The 23,093-nt window shown below is 39.7% G+C and overlaps 1 long non-coding RNA gene across 1 annotated transcript; it reads right to left on the bottom strand.

The window, feature by feature from the left end:
* Positions 1-6,694: 6,694 nt before the first annotated feature.
* Positions 6,695-9,579, bottom strand: LOC110910532. The gene is made up of 3 exons (XR_002576235.2): positions 9,245-9,579; positions 8,211-8,300; positions 6,695-6,752 (listed from the first exon to the last, which is right to left on the bottom strand). It is a non-coding gene; the product is annotated as an uncharacterized LOC110910532 (long non-coding RNA).
* Between the last annotated feature and the right edge of the window lie 13,514 nt (positions 9,580-23,093).

Below are 23,093 nucleotides of genomic sequence, written 5' to 3'. Positions count from 1 at the left end.
TAGGGCTTGGATAACCAACAAATATTCCCTCAATGCACTTCGGACCAAATTTTCCATGAGGCTCCATAACAGTATAGGGTGACCCGAACGGTTCTAGATACTTCAAATTCGGTTTGCGGTTATTGATCAGCTCAAAGCATGTTTTGTTGAACTTCTTGACAGTGAGAACTCTGTTGAGCATATAGCATGCGGCGGAAACAGCTTCAGCCCAAAAATTTATCGGTAATTTTGAATCTGCGAGCATTGTTCTAGCCGTCTCGATTAGTGTCCGGTTTTTGCATTCTGCGACTCCATTCTGCTGCGGAGTGTACGGAGCACTAAACTCATGCAATATACCTCTTTCATCACAAAATTCTTCCATCTTGTTGTTCTTGAATTCAGTACCATTACCACTTCTGATCCTTTTGATACGCCTTTGTACAGATTCTCAATCTTCTTGAACAACGCCATCAAACTGTCATTAGTTTCATCTTTTGACTTCAAGAATGATACCCACGAAAATCTGGAATAATCATCAGTAACAACCAAACAGTAGTAGTCTCCTGTAATACTTTTGACATTCACAGGACCGAATAAATACATGTGAAGTCTTTCCAGAGGTCTCGAAACTGAATTGACTTGCTTTATAGGGTGTGACTTTTTCTTCTGCTTGCCTTTGACACAGCTAATGCACTCCCCTTCCAGATGAAAACTATCACACCCCCAAAATCCACACGCGGAGTACCACCGCTTGGAGGCATGACATGACCAGGATCAAGCCACCAATCATATTGAACAACATAAGTAAATAGTAAAATCCAACCCGTCAATATAAAAGGTGTTCAAAACCAAACATAGTTTTCGTATTCAGCGGAAGCATAAATGTAACAACCCAATCATAATTATTAAGTTCACAAAAATGTAAGTGTATGACATGGAACTCAACAGTCCATGTGCCCACAACGATCGTGCCTCCCGTGCAAGCTCCATGAGTACCTATGGTCCTGCAAGGCATGTAATAGAGAATCAACAACTAGTTGAGCGAGTTCACAGTAAGTAAGTTCGCAATAGTAAGTTCATTGCATCACCATGCATTATTAACTAAGTCAATTGTATGTTCATTTAGTGGGGGCTTCCCATGTGTGTATGTACTAAACTGGATGTAACCATAAGTGTTCTTCTAATCCCGAGAACAGTAGTACGTACGAGATTTACGTAGGTTTTACGTATGTGTCCTTCTTAACCTGAGGACAGTGGTACGCGGGGGTTTACGTAGGTTTTACATAAGTGCCCTTCTCAACCCGAGGCAGTAGTAAGTATAAGGTTACGTAGGTTTTATGTAAGTGTCCTACGCAACCTGAGGACAGGGGTAAGTACAAGTATACGTAGGTTTTACGTATGGGTCCTTCACATCCGAGGACGATGGTAAACAGTCCAGTAACAGTGTAAGTACAAGTAATTGTTCAATCCCATTTCTTCATTCACATTCCCTACCCACCGGGAATCCCATGCCTTGGTATGAGTGTGAACTCACCTTGGTTTGCTCGGCAGATACACAGAAGGTTACTTGAGCTAAGGGGTCAACCACGTCCTAACATGGTTACCATACAAGTCAGGTTTTGGTTTCAAGTAATGCACGTATGTTTACACATAACTAATAGGTTACGAACACGTGTAGATCATGGCAAACACATATTTTCACGTTAACAGCCAAAACATAACATTCTCAAACTTGTGCGACTCGGATGATTGGGCCGTTGAGCTTGTGCGAGCCCAATCATCTTGTGCGATTTAGATATTGAAGCCCATTCAACCTTCGGCCCAAATGGTCACAACGTTGGTCTTGTGCTACCCGGTTGGGCTTGTGCGGCCGGATTGGACTTGTGTTGGCACGAAGCATAAGCAATGACCTTGTTGCGCTGCATTAACACACATCCAAGACCCTGAATGGATGCGTCGCAATAAACCCCGAAATCGTCCGTGCTCTCTGGCAATGAAAGAATAGGTGCGCTGCATAGTCTATCCTTTAAGTGCTGAAAAGCAGTTTCCTGTGCATTGCCCCAGCGATAAGTGACACCTTTCTGTGTCAGTAGAGTAAGCGGTTGTGCAATCTTTGAGAAGTCTTTGATGAACCGTCTGTAATAACCCGCCAAACCCAAGAATTGGCGTATTTCCGTTGGTGTACGTGGTGCAGGCCAGTTCCTGATCGAGTCTACCTTGGATGGATCGAAATGAACCCCATCCTTGTTTACCACATGGCCTAAAAAGTGGACTTCACGAAGCCAGAAGTCGCATTTTGAAAACTTGGCGTACAGTTGTTCTGTTCGAAGGAGCTTCAAAATAAGTTGTAAATGCTGCTCGTGTTCCTCCTGACTTTTGGAGTAGATCAGAATGTCGTCGATGAATACAATCACAAACTTATCTAGGTAGGGTTTACACACCCTGTTCATAAGATCTATAAAGACTGCAGGCGCATTCCTTAGCCCGAATGGCATGACTAGGAACTCGTAGTGGTCGTAGCGAGTTCTAAATGTTGTTTTGGAGACGTCCTCATCCCGGACTCTCAGCTGATGGTAGCCTGACCTCAGATCTATCTTTGAGTAGTAGCTCGACCCTTGCAGTTGGTCGAACAAGTCATCAATACGTGGAAGAGGATAGCGGTTCTTCACTGTCACCTTGTTGAGTTCGCGATAATCTATGCACATCCTGAAGGTACCGTCTTTCTTCTTCACGAATAGTACTGGAGCTCCCCAAGGCGAAGAGCTAGGACGAATAAAACCCTTATCCAAGAGTTCTTGCAGTTGTTTAGACAGTTCTTCCAGTTCAGTTGGAGCTAAACGATATGGTGCGCGAGCTATTGGTGCTGCTCCTGGAGCTAGTTCGATCTGGAATTCGACCTGGCGATGAGGCGGTAGACCAGGTAAGTCTTCAGGAAACACTTGAGGAAAATCACGTACAACTGGGATATCCTCCAATCTCTTCTCTTTCGTTGATGCGTCAGTAACAAGTGCCAAGATGGCAGTGTGGCCCTTTCGTAAACACTTCTGGGCCTTCAGGAAGGAGATGATGCCAACCACTGCACCATTCTTGTCGCCTTGAACTTCGAGAGGTTCTTTACCAGAACGGGGAATACGAACTATTTTCTCCTTGCATAAGATCTCTGCTTGCTGCTGGGATAACCAATCCATACCAATGACGATGTCAAAACTACCCAAAGCTATGGGAATGAGGTCGATCAAGAAAGTCTGACCAGCGAGGATAAGATTACAACCCTGAACTATGTGTGTGGCCTCTAGACTTTTACCATTAGCTAACTCTACGACATGTTTAGTGTTCAGAAGTGTGGGTGTGCGCTTGAGCATTTGACTAACTTTCAAAGACATATAACTGGTATCCGCACCCGAATCAAATAATACAGTAACATAAAAGTCGTCGAGAAGAAACTTACCCATAACCACGTTGGGATCATTTCTGGCATCACCCTGCCCCAGCACAAAAGCACGTCCCATAGCGCCGTTGTTCCCATCATTGTTATTTCCCCCGTTGTTGTTTCCGTTGCCTTGTTTATTGTTGTTGTTGTTGTGGTTCTGGTTTTGGTTTAACTGGGGGCAGTGTCTTTTGAAGTGACCTTCAGCACCACAATGAAAACATCCCTTGTTGCCCTGTTGCTGATTCTGCGGTGTTTGCTGCTGCTGCTGGTTCTGAGTTACAGGCCGTGGGCTCCTACAATCCTTGGCCTCATGACCCATCTTGAGACACCTCTGACAACGACCCTTGTTGCACTGGACACTATGGTGTCTGTTACAATTGTTGCATTTGGGGTGATTTCCTCGATACACACCCCTTCCCTGATTGCCCGAAGATTGTTGACCAGGGCTCTGATAGTTGTCAGTTTTTCGTTGCTGAACCTAGGACTGAACTGTAGCTGAAACCTTGCTGGAATCCCCATCCCATTTCCTCTTGTTGTCACTAGGAGTAGCAGAAGTGGTAGCGGTAGTAATACTGATACGTTTTGGCAGCCTGTTCTGTTCCACAGCCTGATCCGTGAGGCGATGAGCAAGACGTTGAATGTCCTGGATATTATCGAGGTTAGCCGATGTCACATGGCTCTGGATTTCTGGCACTAGACCCTTGAGATACAACTCAATGCGCTTGATTGGAGGGTCCACCATAGTTGGACACAAGATGGCCAGCTCGTTTGACCGTTTCCTATAAGCTTCAATTTCCGACCCTGTCATTTTCAGATGAAAAAGCTCCACTTCCAGCTTGTGGATGTCATCACGTGTGCAGTATTCTCGTTTGATGAGTTCCTTGAAATCATTCCAAGGGGTGGCGTTAGCAGCTGCCAGCCCTAATATCTGAACTTGCGCATTCCACCAAGTCAGCGCAATTCCTTCTAGAGTACCGGTGGCGTACTTCACCCTGCGAGCCTCAGGGCATTCGCACATTTCAAATACCGACTCGAGCTTTTCAAACCAATGGAGGAGTCCAACTGCTCCTTCAGTTCCACTGAACGTGCTTGGACGACAGTCCATGAAATTCTTGAAAGTGCAAACAGGTGGCTGAGCGTGTTGACCTCCTGCTTGTGCGGCTGCAAGTGTCGCAGCAACTTGTTCGTTAATCAGAGCCGTCAACTGGGCTTGTGTCATGTTAACGCGTCCACTCATGATCTTCATACCAGAGGGAACATAAGTGAGAGAGGTTCGCGAAAAGTGCGATGACAGAAGAGAGTAAGCACACAAGTGTTCTCAGGCAATAGTGGTTATGTGTATCTAAGCATACCATGAGCAAAGTTCTATATAATCTAGCAAGTAGGCAATAAAACATATCCCATATTACCTAGAATGTTGAGTCTTGCACGTGGAGCGAGGCGTCGTTGTGGATCGTTGAGCACTGTACAGGTTATAGTCTGGTTTTAATAAAAACGTTTTCCCCTTATTAAAACCGAGTTCGCTATAACCAATGGCTCTGATACCAATCTGTCACACCCCCAAAATCCACACGCGGAGTACCACCGCTTGGAGGCGTGACATGACCAGGATCAAGCCACCAATCATATTGAACAACATAAGTAAATAGTAAAAGCCAACCCGTCAATATAAAAGGTGTTCAAAACCAAACATAGTTTTCGTATTCAGCGGAAGCATAAATGTAACAACCCAATCATAAGTATTAAGTACACAAAAATGTAAGTGTATGACATGGAACTCAACAGTCCATGTGCCCACAACGATCGCGCCTCCCGTGCAAGCTCCATGAGTACCTATGGTCCTGCAAGGCATGTAACAGAGAATCAACAACTAGTTGAGCGAGTTCACAGTAAGTAAGTTCGCAATAGTAAGTTCGTTACATCACCATGCATTATTAATTAAGTCAATTGTATGTTCATTTAGTGGGGGCTTCCCATGTGTGTATGTACTAGACTGGATGTAACCATAAGTGTTCTTCTAATCCCGAGAACAGTAGTACGTACGAGATTTATGTAGGTTTTACGTAAGTGTCCTTCTTAACCTGAGGACAGTGGTACGCGGGGGTTTACGTAGGTTTTACGTAAGTGCCCTTCTCAACCCGAGGCAGTAGTAAGTATAAGGTTACGTAGGTTTTACGTAAGTGTCCTACGCAACCTGAGGACATGGGTAAGTACAAGTATACGTAGGTTTTACGTATGGGTCCTTCACATCCGAGGACGATGGTAGACAGTCCAGTAACAGTGTAAGTACAAGTAATTGTTCAATCCCATTTCTTCATTCCCATTCCCTACCCACCGGGAATCCCATGCCTTGGTATGAGTGTGAACTCACCTTGGTTTACTCGGCAGATACACAGAAGGTTACTTGAGCAAAGGGGTCAACCATGTCCTAACATGGTTACCATACAAGTCAGGTTTTGGTTTCAAGTAATACATGTATGTTTACACATAACTAACAGGTTACGAACACGTGTAGATCATGGCAAACACATATTTTCACGTTAACAGCCAAAATATAACATTCTCAAACTTGTGCGACTCGGATGATTGGGCCGTTGAGCTTGTGCGAGCCCAATCATCTTGTGCGATTTAGATATTGAAGCCCATTCAACCTTTAGCCCAAATGGTCACAACATTGGTCTTGTGCGACCCGGTTGGGCTTGTGCGGCCGGATTGGACTTGTGCGACCGGATTGGGCTGTTCGGTCGGATTGGGCTTGTTCGGTCCAATAACACATGTTAATTCTAACGTTGAGTGTGTGGCCCAAGCCTTGTGTGATCAGCACTATCTTGTGCGAACCACAAGGTCTTGTGCGATCATGCAAAAGCTGTGTTGTACGCCGTGTTTAATCAGTTGTACTTATCTTGTGCGATTCAACTTGTGCGATCAGATCTTGTATGATCTGATCTTGTGCGATCGGAAACATATGCGATCGAGAGAGGGCTTGTGCGATTCATTTTACTTATCCGGATATTATGCTATTCGGTTACAATCATTCAAAACTTTCCAAACTTTCATCCAATCAATCAATGCTAACAGTTTCTGTAACACCCTAACACGTAATTAACGAAAGTCGCAGCGGAAGTTCATGCCATAAAAATTCTTTCATTATAAACCTTACGTCTTACTTGAAAGTTCGCTTTTATAATAACTCTTTTATATCGAATACGACAAACTGACTCAATTATAGAATAAATCATAGCTTATGTACAACAATTTACATCCTTAGACAACCCCGTACAATCCCTTAAGTGACTCGGTCTTCGATCTTTATTCCTTGATGATCCTCCGTGACCCGCACAACCTGCATTCACCACATACATTCAAAAACATTAGCACACAATGTATAAACAAGATCATTCGCATACACTTCACATCTCGTTCTTTATCAAACTTCAAGCATTTCATCTGTGTATCCATTTCCTGGCGAGGCTTCATGAATGTACCTGCATTACTTATCATTCTCAAGGTACACCATTAATAACGTTAATCCTCAATGTGTCTAAATCATACACATATATGTACTTACATACCCACATACATATACATCTACATACGTACATACACTCATACATACCCTTATACATACCTACATACACAACTACATACTTACATATCCTTCCTACAACTAGACATACGTACATACACTCATACATATCATTAAGCATAACTACATATCCTACTACATACGTACACTTGTAGTTATAAACATACATACATGTATGCCTACATACATGCTTACATAACTTCTACATACGTATACAAATACATACAAACACACAAACTTGCTTATCTACATATGTACATACTTTAACGAACACGTACTAGATCACGCGTACCCCTTATATAACCATACATTATTAACGTGTGTCTTAGACTTAGCTTTATAGCCCATAAACATCCAAGGAACCTTCAAAATCATGTTTGGAAAGTCCGCCGTAGTCCACGGATATCAAACCGAAGCCCACGGTACATAAATTAACTTAAATAACAAGATTTCAGCTTTTGGGACTTGGGAAGGCCGTCACCGACGCCCCTAGGGCCGTCGGCGACGGGCCTTGCATTTACCCGTAGCCCAAAAACCCGTAGACAGGTAATTAACCCGTCAGCACAAAAACTGATTTTCTAGAGCCCGTCGGCGACGCCCCCATGCCCGTCGGCGACGCCCTCTAGATTTTGCATTTTTCTGCAGCTCCGTTTCGTCGTCCGTACGCACTAAAATGCGCATAACTTTTGAACCGTTTACCCGTTTGACCTCCCGTTTCTTCCTACATGCTTGTAAATTCACATTCTATCATATGAACTTAAAATCCCATATCCGGATTAAGGAAATTCTTAACTTACACTATCGGCTTATTATTCACTTATGAATTATTTGACCCGTTATGGGTATTTATACATTAAAAGGTCTATAACATACAAAACCCTATACTTCACTTTCATACTAGACAAAGACATTACTCTAATCGAATAGCTCACTTCCAAATGACTTTTAAGGTCGTTTACCCGAAATCCCCACCAAGGGCGTTTTTGTCAACTTTGCCCCATTATTAACAACAAGCACTACCTTGCATAAGCAACCAATCCTACTACCTAGTTACGATTCTTAATCACGCATACCTTGCTCGGATCAAAGCTGAGATCCGTTTAATACTTTATCAATATCATACCATTTGTTCCTATTCGACCTCAATTACCATACCTAGTTAAGTTGCATATAACTTTACATAAATAACTAATAAGTGATTACAGAATCACTTACCTTGAGCGTCCATTTTCGCATTGGCTTCCTTGTCCCCTCTTGACCCGTTAGTCTTTCGTGCTTGAGTCCACGTCCACATGATCCCTAATGCTTTCATGTTACCGCAATCACATCCTTGTTAGTGTACACGATTTCACATATAATGATCATATCAAAAGCGTAACTCACATTTGACTTTCATGGTCAAGTCTAATAATCATAAAGCATACATCCAAAACCACATCTTTCTAGACTCATGCAATCCGTCATGTTAACGCATAAAACACATATTAATTTAGCACCTACCATACGACACTATGTACATTTCGTACTTATGATGCTAAAGTACTTACACCCACATGATCACATAATCATACTCGCATACACATTCGCTTACATATACTTTCACATATCATACACCTTCGCTCTTAATCACCTTGATTCAAGCACATCTAATACAAGGTGAGCATTACACCATTCAAGCACAAGGTACAAGCTCCTAATGCATAAATTTGACCAACATATACTTTCAACCCGAATTCGTATACGAGTTCCATCTAAAGCATATATTTCAAGTTAGTAAACTACTACTTTTATCACAACCGCTTTCTATACATGCAAACTCACAATTTTCATACAATTTCACTTTCTAGCTTCACCTAGTCATTTTATCAAACACTTGGTGTGCGTACAATCTACTATGCATAGTTTACAACTAGTTCAAGCATAGCCATTAACTTCTAAATTCTAATCACCAAAAGAGTGTTCAAATCACATTCCATTCTTACAATTCACCCTAAACTAACATCACAAAACCCAATTCAAGCTAGTAACAAATACATCAAACAAGGATTGGACATGGGTAGAACACCCATGTCGCTACTTCATTCAAAATTGTGGGTTTCTTCTTAAATCATCAAATTAGTTGGAATCGTACATAATACACGTTTTATATAACGATTCTAACACATAATCACGCTTAATTTCATACCAATTCGTGGATTAATCAATAACCCACTTCATACAAGATGATCAAATCATAAATTGGAACTTACCTTATGATCAATACACTTAGATTAAGTTGTACCTAGCCTCATGCATTCGATTTCTTCTCAAAATCAGGTTCAATTTTTGAGTTCTTGTAAGTAGTTGAAGAACAAGGGTTTCCCCTTGTTCCTGATCATTCTCACGCACACACACACCTTGTGTGTGTTAGATTTTTGTTTTAATAAATTAACTTCCAAGTTTGGCACTCTAAGTCCCTCAAGTTTTAACTTACTATCATATATGCCACAAGTTTCATCATTTAGCTTATCTAATAGGCATTTAACTAGGTTTATTAACTTAGTTATTGTATCTCATTTTATTAAACATGGCAACATGCTAACGAATTTAATAATTCGAATTTTGGGGTGTTACAGTTTCAATCATGCACAATCTCGATCAAACCAAGCAAATCTTCATTATTTCATATGAACCCTAATCATATTCTAAACATAAGCATCGATCATAATCATCAACACGGTTCATAAGCTTGATTACTAGTATGCATCCTACCCGCACAACAATCATTTGAATATAGGCATATCACACCCGATTGACACAAGCTCGGTTCGATTAATATATTAACACATCTTGTTTCATCATTTATCAAATTAATCATTCTAACAAGTCGTTTGTGCTAAATCTCATGAAGTTCTAACCTTAACTATTTCATTCACAAGAACCCTAACTATTATACAAGATCATGACAATCACAATATCAATCAACATGAAATCATAGAAATCGGAACATCTTGCACTAAGCAAACAATAGTAAAACACTAACCGACTGAGGTAGAATAAGGATGAGCCGAAACTAAAAGCTTTGAGAAAGAGAGGTGCTACTGCCGTCGAGTTAGAGTGAGAGAGAGCAAAAGATATTTAGGGTTTGGTGACTTGTGAATTATGAGAAACTAATCCCTAAGGTGGGATATGTTTTCGTGTAGGTAAGGGGTGGGCCGAACCCTTCCTTGGGCTGCCCTAATGGTTTGCGTACAAGGGTGTGGCCCAAATGGGCTTGTGCGATCGGTTCGATTACAATCGTTACACATTGTCACACAATCATAACCATAACATTCATTTAATCATTTAAATTCACACAATCACATAAGGTTCAAACAATTACATAAGGTTCAAACGAGTTACACTAAGTACAAAGAGCGGTTTTGAAATACGAGTTGTCACATTATCCCCAAGTTGAAAGAAATTTCGTCCTGAAATTTGGTACGTACCCACTGAGGAAGCTAGTTAAGTTGCATGGTTTTCCTGGGGTGTCACAAAAACCTTTGACGTGAACTCCTGTAACCAAATCATTGTGCACCAAGTGATTCATTTTCCTTAGATGTATATGCCCCATCTTGCGGTGCCACAATCTCGATTCTTTCTCAGTTGCTCTTGACACAAAACAATGAGCCTGACCCATGGTTGTAGTAGCTACACTCATGTCCAACACGTATAGATCATTGACTCTTGGTGCCCTCATGATAATCCAATCCTCAGGGATAACAAATCCTGGCTTCAAGATCAAACATTCTTTATCAGTGAAGTGAATGGTGTACATCCTGTCACAAATCTGCGAGATACTCAGCAGATTGTTCTCCAGCTCAGCAATGTAGTTAACTCTTTCAAACGTCACAATCCCATTGGATAACGTTCCTTCACCAATAATCCTACCACCTTGATTACCCGCAAAACCAACATAACCTCCATTTATATTCTTCACATCATACAGCAACGCAGTTTTCCCTGTCATATGTCTGGAAGCTCCACTATCCATGATCCATCTCGATACAAGTTTGGAAGATCCTGCACATAACACAAATTGATTTAAAAACTTCAATAAAGATGTCGATTCATGCTTCGCGATCCAGGAAGCTCCGGCAAACACCACACACACTTAGTTAGACTTGGAAGCTACCCAAGCCTGTTTTGACTTAGGTAACTCAATTGGAATGTGAGATTTTGTGGTGTAAAGTGGCGGAATTTTTTTGTCGTTCATTTTTAGACTTTCTTCAGACCCAACCTCAACCTTTTTATATAAGAAAAATTCATCTTTTTGTGGTTGACCAGATGATTGGTTTTTCTTTTGAACACTTTTCTTTTCAGAAACCATGGATTTTTCAAGTTTTTCATAATAATCCAAAGGTAAATCCATCTTCACCAATGTGGTAGAAGATGATTGTTTTTTAGTCTCAGAAACCTTTGGTTTTGGAACACTTTCAGCAACTTTTGGCTTCCATGTTTGTTGAGATGAAGCAACCCGTTTGTAAAATTTGTTATTTTTAGTTACCACTTTCATTACGGGTTCAGTTTTGACTTTGGTATTGTCATTTTTCAAACTCTTTTTCTCAACAACCAATGGAGCTTTTTCCATCACATCAACTTTCTTCTTTTGAATTTTCACAACGTCAGTCTTAGGCTTCACGTTGGTACACTTTCGTGCAATATGCCCAACTTGATTGCATCTAAACCATGTTCGGGTGTCAGCTACCCGACTTGTGCCTTCAGACCGAGGTTGTGAAGCTTTCTTCTCAAAGAATTCTTCATTTGATTTTGAAAAAATCTTTTTCTCTTCATCAGACAATGAACTCGAACTGTTCACAAACACTTTCTTTTCGACAAACTTTTTGTTTTGACCATTTCTTTTCTGATAAAACTTACTACCCTGATAACCACCCGACCAATTGTTTTGGTTGTTGTTGTAAAAACGCGGTGGAACAACAGGTTTCTTATACTAAGCTTTATCTTTCTCAAAATTCATTTGTCTCTTTGTTTGACTCAAACTGTTCACTTCTGACAACTCAACTTCCACCAATTTGAAAACGTTTGTTAACTTTTTCACATTAACATTCTCAATGGGAAACTCAGAATCCGAAAACAACTTATCAGATCCCGACATCTTGTACATGACAAGAGTAGGTTCATCATTTAAGTTGTTCTTGGACTTTTGTTTCGGAATGTATTTGTCCAAGAAACATCCATCATCCTCAGTAGTGTCACTGTCCGTTTTTAGCACATTTTCAACAACACTTTTTACAACATCCGTTTGGACACTATCGTCATCGGAAGATGTAAAAGTAACATCAATGTTATCCGGAAGTTTCACTTAATTTTCTTCTTCAGTTTCAACCAACCCCGATTGCTTTTTCGAATAATTGTCAAGAACTGGTGGTGGAACTTGATGAAAACCCACCGCGGTTCCATCAGAGTAAACATCTTCGCCAGCTTTGTTTTCCCCGATGGGTTTGGGAACAATGTGTTGCAAAACAAAGCTTGCGGAGTTGTAACTCTTAAGCTTCAACTGGATTCGCTCGTTTTCAATTTCAGCTTCTTGAACTTTAAGTTTCAATTTAGCAATTTCATCCAGTTGTGGGTTGATTGATTCCTCTTTTAACCGAAGCACTGTTTTTAGTTGAACATTTTCTTTATAAGTTTTACCGTTTCGGTCATAATTATCTTTCATTGTACTTTTAAGTTTCTCAAACTTTTCAGTGATTTGACGGTTTTCAAGAACTAACCTTTCATTTTCTTGTCTTACCTTTTCATGGTCAATTTTATCATTTTCAATTTTGCTAGTTAATTCTTTTAACCGTTCAGTTGAAGCTTTCACCCTTTTATCACGATCAAGAATTTGATCCTCAACGCTTCTAACTCTAGCAGTCAGATCCTCAATTTTCTTACCATTGAGATAAGTGACTGTACTACAAAATTTGCATTCCTTGATGGAATTTTTGCAGTCAACATCACCATTGACTTTCTTACCTGACTCAGTCGTTGACATGTTTGAACTGACCTGGTCTTTAGATTCAGAGACGGATTTAGAATCTACCTCAAGCGCCTTAGCTGGCAGCACCTTGTCAGCCATTTTTCCAAGATTTTCATCATTCAACTCCTGCGTCGTGTCAATGATCCCAGTATCAACCTTCTTAGACTCTTTCTCTTCTTTCTCTTTCTCTTCTTTCTCTTTCTCGTCTTCGCTTCCCCACCATTTCTTCTGCCAATAATCATCATCATCTTTAAACTCTTTGATTATGGCTTCTATATCAAGAGTGTTATGACCAACAGCAATGTTTCCATCTGGGTCAAGATAACATTCCCTGTCTGGATCCCATCTTCTTGCTCTTTTTGCTTCCAAATAGATACCAGATATTCTGATCAATCTGTTCGTGGCTAGCATCCTTCTGTAATTATACTTCTGTTCTTCAGTTCTGTTATCTTTCCAAGGAATAGGTTCTGTTTTTGCCATGAAAGCATATCCAACCGCATCCTCCTCAGGTAACAACTCACTCTAGTCGTACCCTTCGTCATCGTGAATTACAGCAAGAGCTCTAGACCTCTCTTTGTTCTCCTCAACCAGTTTCAATCTTGGCGGCTCAGATTTATTCTGATGATAAATCGCCTTCTTGTAGTAATCTTCTCTGAATAGGTTCTCAGACTCATCGGCATACGTATTCCGGCATTCACATTTGAAGTGACCTTTCTGCTTGCACTTGAAGCACGTCACCTTGGACTTGTCAAACCCCAGCTTGGTAGATGGTCCACCAATTGACTTCCTCCCCGTGATCTCCATAAAACGCTGTGCACGACGAACTGCACTGGCCATACACCACCGTATGTCGATCAGTTCCATCTCTTCAGGATCAATCTGATCATAATCTTCTTTCGTCAGGTTGGTGTTACCTATCTTCCCTCCTACAAGACTTTCATAGGATTCTAACACCGACGCCAAGAAAACCATCTGCTGCTTTGCCGACTCTTGAAATTTTGAGCGTTCTTTAAGTCTACAGCGATGTTGCATTGAAATAGATTCTTTGCATCAGACTGATTTGAATTTGATGAAGATCCACTGTGATATCCACTGTGATATCCACTGCTTTGACTGCTTTGACTTTCTTTGCTTGTTGTGGACACATTCTCAGCAGAAAAAGCAGTCTTGGGAGATGTATTCTTTGGCATCATGCTCTTTGGATAATACAAATCCAAGTTCTGCTGGTAAGATGAGTGATTGACTTTGTATGTCTTCTTCAATTCCAACTCGTGACTATCGAGTTTCTCAATCAGCAAATCTACAGTCAACACTTCAGGTGCCTTGATAGTATTTTTCAGTATCAATGCATAATATTGCCAATCCATCTCGTCTGGCAACGAATCAAACAATTTGTCAACTAGCTCATCTTGAGAATAAGTAATTCCATGTCTAGCTAGTTCCAGCTTCAGGTGCCCAAACCTCTCGATCATTTTACAAACTGATTCGTTCTTTAAACACCCAAACATATCAAACTCTTTCCTAAGTAGTTTCTTTTTGTTTTTCATGATTTCAGAACTTCCTACACATTTGTTTTTCAACTTATCCCAAAGATCTTTAGAACTAGAGTATTCGATCAAAGATATTATATCTTCTCGAACAGACTGAAACAGCAGTGCAATGCATTTTTGCTCGGCGACAAATGCCTCTATCTCTTCAGCTGATGATAAGGTCTCACCACTTTTTCCTCCACTATCGTATCCATTTTTTAGACTCTTCCATCTAAGAAAAGCAAAAGCTCTCAACCAATCTTCAAACTTCTTCGCCCACCGGCAGTATTCTTCGATAGCCATCAACTTCGGGGGTTTATTGTAAGTTCCGAACGCGCTTTCAACTTCCAAAGCATCCGATAACTTTTTCTTTGCATTTGGTGTGTTTTCATTTGTGTTGCTCGAAGAAGTATCGTCTCTAGAATTTCCAGCGAATGCATACATATCACTAAACGGGTTCATGAAAATATCATCCATCTTGAACGTACCTGAAAAATCAGCAAACACTTAGAAAATTTTCAAAATTTTGAAAAACAGTGATTTCGAGCGAAATCAGCTTTTGAACGAAATCAACTCTCGAGCGAAATCAACAGAACACGTTCGAGCGAAATCAGAAAGTAATCTGATTTCGAGCGGAATCAGATATGCGGTTTTAAGCGAAATCAAAAAAATTTTGATTTCGAGCGAAATCAGAAGAATCTTCACGAGCGGAATCAGACAGTTATGCTTTTTCGAGCGAAATCAGAGGTTTCGCTCCTAATGACCCAGTGAATTTTCGAGCGAAATTAGAATTTTACCGAATAACCTTCCGAGCTAAATCAGGTTTTTAGGTTGTTTTTACCATTTTTAATCTGAATTTTAACCTGAATCTTTCTAGGCTTTGTTAATTCTATGTTTTACACGATATACTCGAAATTCGGGCCATTTCAACCGTTGGAACTAGTTCAAATCAGAAAAATATGCGAAGAAGAGATTAGAAATGAGAAAATCTGGTAGAATCAAGCTGCTATGGTATGAACTCCTCGTCCTGAGCTCTGATACCACTTGTTGGACCGTGTGCGACCCTAAAAGGTCTGTTAAGGCAGTTCTTCTTCGTATACAAAGGCGGAATCAATGTAAACAAAGTCACAACAGCTTTTCCTTTCAATTTTCTTCTCTATTAATGCTTTCTGAGTAAATTTTGACAGCAATTCGACACCTAGCACATGACCTGATTTCGCTCCAAACGTTACAAATGAGATCACACGCAGGGTATTTATACTGATGCTGATTTCGCTCCAAATGACAGGAGCGAAACCCCATGTGATCTATTTAGGGCGAAATCACCTGGTAAGCTTTGGAGCGAAATCTCCTAGAAACCCTAGGAGCGAAATTACAATGTTTATGATTTCGCTTCAAATGACACAAGTGTCATTTGGAGCGGAATCACCCTCTAAAACACCTAACTTGATTTCTGTGCTCCAATCTAACCTATCTAGACCTAAGACTCGATACAGACGCAGTAAACAGACATTCAGTGCACCAACAGGAACAGATAATGAAAGCGAAAACCGAATCACTAAAGTGGATTAATGATAAGCAGTTGTTTACATTAAGCTTTCCCCTTGACAGTGACTCCAACATCTGATATGCTCCAAGCACTGCCCTTATCAACAACTGCTGATCCTGTAAACTACTGATAAGCCAAAGCACTGATGAAGTTTAAAGGCTGAAGCTCAATCTACTGACGGAATCCAAGCACTGCTGAAGAATTAAAGCACTGCCCATTCAAGGTCTGATCATCCTTTTAAGAAAGCACTGTTGCTCAAACAACAGTGGTTAACTACATCAGTGGAATGAAGAATCAGTGTTTATACATCAGTGTTTAGAATGTAATCAGCTTCTGTATGGTCAGTTGTTATAGAACAGTAGATAGAGTTTGTTAGTTTGTTAGATGTCACTTTCATGGTGATGTCAGCTGAGATGCCTCAGTGGTTTGGTTTGCCTATAAATGGAGCAGTACTCTGTACTGTTACATTTGATCGTTTTGGGTGAGTTCTTCTCCTCAATTCAATCCTTTCATCTTGTGCAACCAACCTTGGAGCATCAGGCTGAGGGGGAGTTTAGTTTTGTAAGCATGCTTTGTAATCTTTTGCTTTGATTTGTAATCTTCCGACTAGTGCAAATCATGTGTTTATCAAAACTACTTTCTTCATTGATTGTGTTTAAAAGTTGGTTTTCATTTCCGCTGCACTTAATCTTAATCTATATCCATTGATTTGTCATATTCATACCAACAAGCACAATCATGAGAGCCTCCGATCCTAACAATTGGTATCAGAGCTTGGACAGTCAAATTCGATCTAACAATCAATTTGACGTAACAGTTCAGCTCAAAATTCATTGATACTAAGGTTGATTGTATTTAGTTGAAAAACAGAGTAATGAGTATGAACGTTCAAAGTTGCTATTCAGATACTCTGTAAAACAACCAAGATGTCATAAGACACACAAACTTCACATAACAATGTGATATCATGCATAAAACACCAATAGTGCTCAGATCTGAAAATATGTCTGATAACTATAGGTATAACCATTTCCTTTGCAAAAAAGTGATTTCAAGTGTCTATGTGAAGTTTGTGTTGTTTCCATCATGTTTAACACTAAGGTGTGAACCTTCTTTCAACAAAAACCTAGTTTCATAAAAACATTAGTGTTTTTGTTAACATAAAAGGAGGGAAATAAAAACCTTAGCTATTACATCTTATGTGTTGAAAAACAGGTTGAGAATCCTGTTAAAAAGGATCAAATCAACTCATCAACTCTGTTAAGAACACATCGAGAAAATCACATGAAAAACAGACTAAATCATATGTGATGTGAGATTTGACATAAGCATGTGAAAGAATGTCCAAGTCTCTCCAAACATTGCTGTAAAATGATTCTGGTCTGAGTATTTCCTCAATAAAACCTACCAGTAAGTATTTTTGTACTTATGAATGGGAAGGGTAAAAAGGGAAGAAGAAAATTAACAAAACTCAAAAGTGTGTTTATCTCAAAACTTTTGAAATCAAAAGAAAGGAGTATAAATATAAAACACTTTAGAGTCCAAAGTTGGGTAAACAGTGGTCATCAAGCAATTTTGTGCATTCACTGATTCAAGGAAGTTCATGTAACAATGGTATCACCAATGATGAAACTGATAAGAGGACTAGACAAATTTCCTCACATGTTTCCTCTTCTTGCAATCAATTAACAAGGAAATGGTCACACAAAATAGTCATTTCAAATCATTGACAATTTTCTTAAAACTTGAGACTGATATGACTATGAGTTTTAATTGGAAAATATACCAGAACTCCTTTTGATGTTTGTTTTCAGAATAACCTTTAATTATTTTTTGAAAAGGTTTTTCTCAATAAAACAGGATATATTATTCTTTATTTTTTTGGAATAATATATTTTGTATTTTTACTTGTTTTTTATTGTAAAAATATCAATCTCCTGTCAGGATATAGAACCTCTATTTTTGTTGGTGATATTATCCTTAAAAACTGATCAAAACTAGTGCCAAGGTCAAATCAACCTCAAGTTTGTTTTGTCACAGACTAAAAATTGATTGCTAACAGATTTTAAACTACTGAGATACTCATGTTCTAATTCAAATAATTAGACACAAAATGAGTAGCCTTAGTAAAAAGATTTTCATCATCTGGGATACTAAACCATTGTCAGGAATTTATAAAAGTTTCAAATCTTGTAGAAAACATGTGGTAAAACCTTGAACATAAATCCCTGAAAAAACTGCTGACAAATTAAACTTGATAAGTTGCATCTAAAATGTAATTTGTTAAGTATAGCATTTCAGCAGATTGACAGGTGTTGGACATGATATTGTGTTTACACAAGACAAAATCAATTTCCACATCTAAACAAGCAGATGCTCAAATTTTAAACTGTCAAAAGTTCAAACACTGTTGCACTAACAGTTGCTGAGCTAATGGTCTTTCATTTTTCTACCACTGTCTTTCCCTTAACTACTGTTGTGCCCAAACATCTGCTTTCTAAAGTCTGTCCACTGCTGAAAGTCATCCCCTGTTCCCATATTCCTTGATAAGCACTGTTGTACAAAATCAGTGTTCTATCCACTGATGTGCTATCCACTGATAGTATAAAACACCCACTGTTCCATTTGTTACCGTTGTAACTACTGATGTTTGATCCATCAGTGGCTCTCAAAACAACTGTCCTCCATTATTTAATCTTTCATCAGGGGTTGGCACGTGTTCAGTTTTTAGCCATCAGATCGTTGTAACCGCTGCAACATTAGCATTCACTTTTTCCCTAAATAAAACCCTGATCAAAACCCCAAACAGGGTTTCACTGTCGAATTGAATTCCAAAATTCTCTTCACAAAGCAGTTTCCCACTCATCATTCCAAAAATCATTCTTCGATCTTCTTCATCAAAATGACGAAATCAAAATCGAAATCAAAATCAAAACCATCTTCTTCCTCTGCTTCCACAGACGCCACTCAAATGGCCGCTGAATCCATTGAAATCCCATACAAATCCCCTCACAACTACTTGGGTCTACTCACAAAACCCACTTCCACCAACACTTTCGACTCCATCATCGACACCTTATCTGCATCAAAGTACAAAACTTTGCTAACAGCAGATGCTCCCATTTACCAACAAACCCAGAGAGAGTTCTGGAAAAATGCTATTCTTGAAAAACAAGATAACATCATCATAGCCATTAACTCCTCTATATAGGGTAAAGCGATTCAAATCACTCCACAATCCATTTCAGAAGTCTTTAAACTCGATGATCAGAAAGGTAAAACTTCTTTTTCTAAAACCGAGTTGAAAAATGATTTCTTAAATATGGGGTATGCGGAACAACCAAAAAGGGATACCTTACAGAAAGGCTATTTTCCTTCTGCACCTAGGTTTTTATTTCACACTCTTTTGATGTGTGTTTCAAATAAGACAACTGCTTTTAACGAAATACCATTAAAGATCCAATGTCTGGGATATGCTATTCTAAATAATGAAAATTATAATTACTCCCAGGAGATCTTTAATGACTTGGTAAAAAATGTTGATAGCAAATCATTCTTGCTTTTTCCAAGGTTTTAAGCTACTATTTTGAACAAAAATTTGGAAAAGAAGATGAAATTTTTTTCAAACAAGGTACCTATTTTCAAATAAATGGTTTAACACCTGAGACATTTTCAAGAATGTTAACACCTTCGAAAACAAAAGCAGAGGTTCCTGAGCAGAATTTAGCAGTTACAACTGCTCCTCAGGTATCGGCTGTTGAGCCCACTGCTCCAGGTGATCATAGCAGCACAACCACTGCTTTGAAACCCACACCTGCTACTACCAAAAGGACCAAAAAGAAAACATCCAGAAAGCCCCCCAAACCCAAAACAAAGGCACCTCTGGAAGATGAGATCCCAGAGCCACTGCCGGTGACAACACAAATGTCACCAATAACCACTGCTGCTACTTCCTCACAGCAGATGGAAGAAAGATCTCCACCCTTGCCTCAAACTCCTCGTGCATCCTCACAAAAGGATCAGGTTGTAAACATAGGGACCCCACATTATGAAGCTCTGGACACTCAGATCCATCTTCCTCAGTCCTAATCCCAAGGACATGTCTCTTTTAACGCCCTTATCCTCACCCCCCCCCCCCACATTACCTTTGTTGCATGCAGTTGATATAACTCAGACACAAACCAGTTCCTCTCAATCGCATATCACTGAGAGTATACTCCCACAAGTGACTGGGTCTGATGTTTATACCTCTGTTACCCTAGCAACAACTAAGGAGGTTATACTGCAAGAGTTACAAGTAACTCCTGTCAGTAGTTCAGGTGGAGCAGCCACTACAAATGTTGAACCCACTGGTTTACATTTGGACAGTGGTTACATTCATAAGACTCCCTTGAAGGCAATTTCTTCAATAGCACCTCTGAGAACCACCAGTGAGTTTGTTATGCCCACTGGTACCTTTAAAAGGTTATCAAGTGCTGAAGAAAGAAGTCCCCGGTACCAAGAACAAGGGGCATCAATGAATGACTTTTGGGATTCAGTTCCTAAGTCACACATTGGTACAACCACTGCTGGTGGGGAATCAGATGATCCCATTAACTTGGGTGATGATTCAAAATATCAGGAATTGACGGGCAGAGTTGAAAATTCAGTTGCTGAAATAAAGGATATGGTGCAACAGCTGTTAAAAGCTCAGAAAGCACAATCCACTGCTGTCCCAGCTCAAGCACCTACACAACCTACACCTGCTGCAAATGAGTTATGGAATGTATTCCAACCACTGCTTGAAAGATAAAAACAAATGGCTGATCAGCAGCATGCAATACATGTACAGATGCTGACAAACATGGTGGAGTCAAGGTTTAAAGATACTCAATCAGACATCAAAGCTATCAAGGCTCATATTCAAAGTACCACTGGAAAAGTTCCTCCCACTGTCCTTTTCATGAATGAACCCTTTCCAGATAATGCCAAAAAGGGGAAGAAAATCAAGTGGAAGAAGAAGGGAATTGAAGATGGTATCTATATTGAACCTGAAAAAGATAGCCAGACCAAAGCTGCTGTATCAACACACACCACCTCACCGCACACCACAACAACTGCCTTACCACCACCACCATCACCACCAAAAACAACATCTCCACCATCACCACCTGCCATAAAGCAGAAGACGACAGATGTTACAACATCTGTTGTAATGACAACAGTGGTTGAAACACCAGTTGTTTCAACAGCTGTTAGTCAACCATCTACCACTGCTCTCACCATTCCTACATCACAACCAAAATTCCCTTCACCCATAAAGCTTTACACCAGAAAAAGGAAACCAATTTCGGCCGATGAGGACATACATGATACTATTGCTGCGAAATATCCATTGGAACTAGAAGCTATAAAAAATGAGATGAGACAATTCCACACCGAGGATGATCCTTCAAACAAAAGATTTCCTTCTCTCATAGGCTTCATAGTCCCAGAAGATATGGATGAATATCTCAAGCTCAAAGCAAGGCAGGCTAAGATAAGAGCCAAGATTGAATGTGAGGGTCAAAGGGACGAAGCCATTTCTGAAAAATTGGAATTTTTCCTCACTAAAGTCAAGCAGATGGAAGACTATGCACAAGATCTAAACAAAGAAAAGACAGATCAACGAAATAAAATGAGAAAAGAATATCGTGCATATATCATGAAAGAAAAATTCTCTCCTGCTGAAGAAAAACAATTTGAAGAATGGCCAATAGTTGCTTTAAAGCATGAGGCAAACAGGATTGAAAGAATTAAAAACGATCCAAGAAAGAAGAAGGCAGCTCCAAATTGGAACAAATACAAAAAGCTCATTGCTGACCTTACATCTGAGTATAAAAGAAAAAGCAAGAGCTGGTGGATGCAAAGGTGGACACTGCCACTGCCATAGCAAAATGGACAAAGCAGTACACCGATAAGGCTTATGAAAGGCTTAAGAAAAGGAGGATAACTGTCTCAGACACTCAAATCAAGCCCGACTACAAAAAGCTGGAACAACAGATTAATGCTCTTCAATCACTGGTCACATCAGTAGATAACCCTATCCTTGTGAAAAACCAAGAAAAAGGAAAACTGTTGACCAGTGAAAAAGATAAAGAAAAGGAAGCTGAGTACTTTACAAAAGCCATCAAGAAAATGGATCTAAAAGAAGATAGCTCAGTAAAACTACAAAACCTTGTCAAAAAGGTATTAACCAAACCTGCATCACCAAACAACTCAGCAGAAATATCAGACATTGAGCCAGATCAACAAAAGAGACAAGAGCAGATTGAAAAAGAGATTGCAGAAGATACAGCTGCAGCAAATGATGTCATCGAAATGGCCTTCAAACAAATGTCTGAAAGTTTAAAACTTTTCACAAGGCCAATATCTCCAAACTCATCTATGAATAAATCTCTCCCAAGAAACCCATTAGGATCAAAAGTACTAAAATGGATGTCTGATCAAAAGACCCATGTATTAACCCTGGTCAGATCCAATGGTGAAGTGAAGTACATATCAAGGAAAGAAGGACTAGGCCTTGGTGTTGAAGATTTGCAGGATCTCCTTGAACTTACACTGTGCAGGGATGAGGATGACTCAAGTTCCAAAGACTTTGAAGAAGAATTTAAAAGATAAGCTAGGGAACTTCTGATGAGAAATAAAAATCCAGAATAATGAAGGGTTTTGGCATTATCTGTTCCAGGGGGAGATTGTTGGGATTGAACCCTACCAGAGGAATAGAAAATGAAAGCCAAAACCGGATCACTAAAGTGGATTAATCATAAGCAGCTGTTTACATTAAGCTTTCCCCTTGACAGTGACTCCAATATCTGATATGCTCCAAGCACTGCCCTTATCAACAACTGCTGATCCTGTAAACTACTGATAAGCCAAAGCACTGATGAAGTTTAAAGGCTGAAGCTCAATCTACTGACGGAATCCAAGCTCTTCTGAAGAATTAAAGCACTGCCCATTCAAGGTCTGATCATCCTTTTAAGAAAGCATTGTTTCTCAAA

Source organism: Helianthus annuus, chromosome 15 (assembly GCF_002127325.2).
Source record: "Helianthus annuus cultivar XRQ/B chromosome 15, HanXRQr2.0-SUNRISE, whole genome shotgun sequence".
In the NCBI taxonomy this organism is placed as follows: Eukaryota; Viridiplantae; Streptophyta; class Magnoliopsida; order Asterales; family Asteraceae; genus Helianthus; species Helianthus annuus.
Note: the sequence above shows the minus strand (reverse complement) of the source record. Positions and strands in the feature narration are given on the sequence as shown.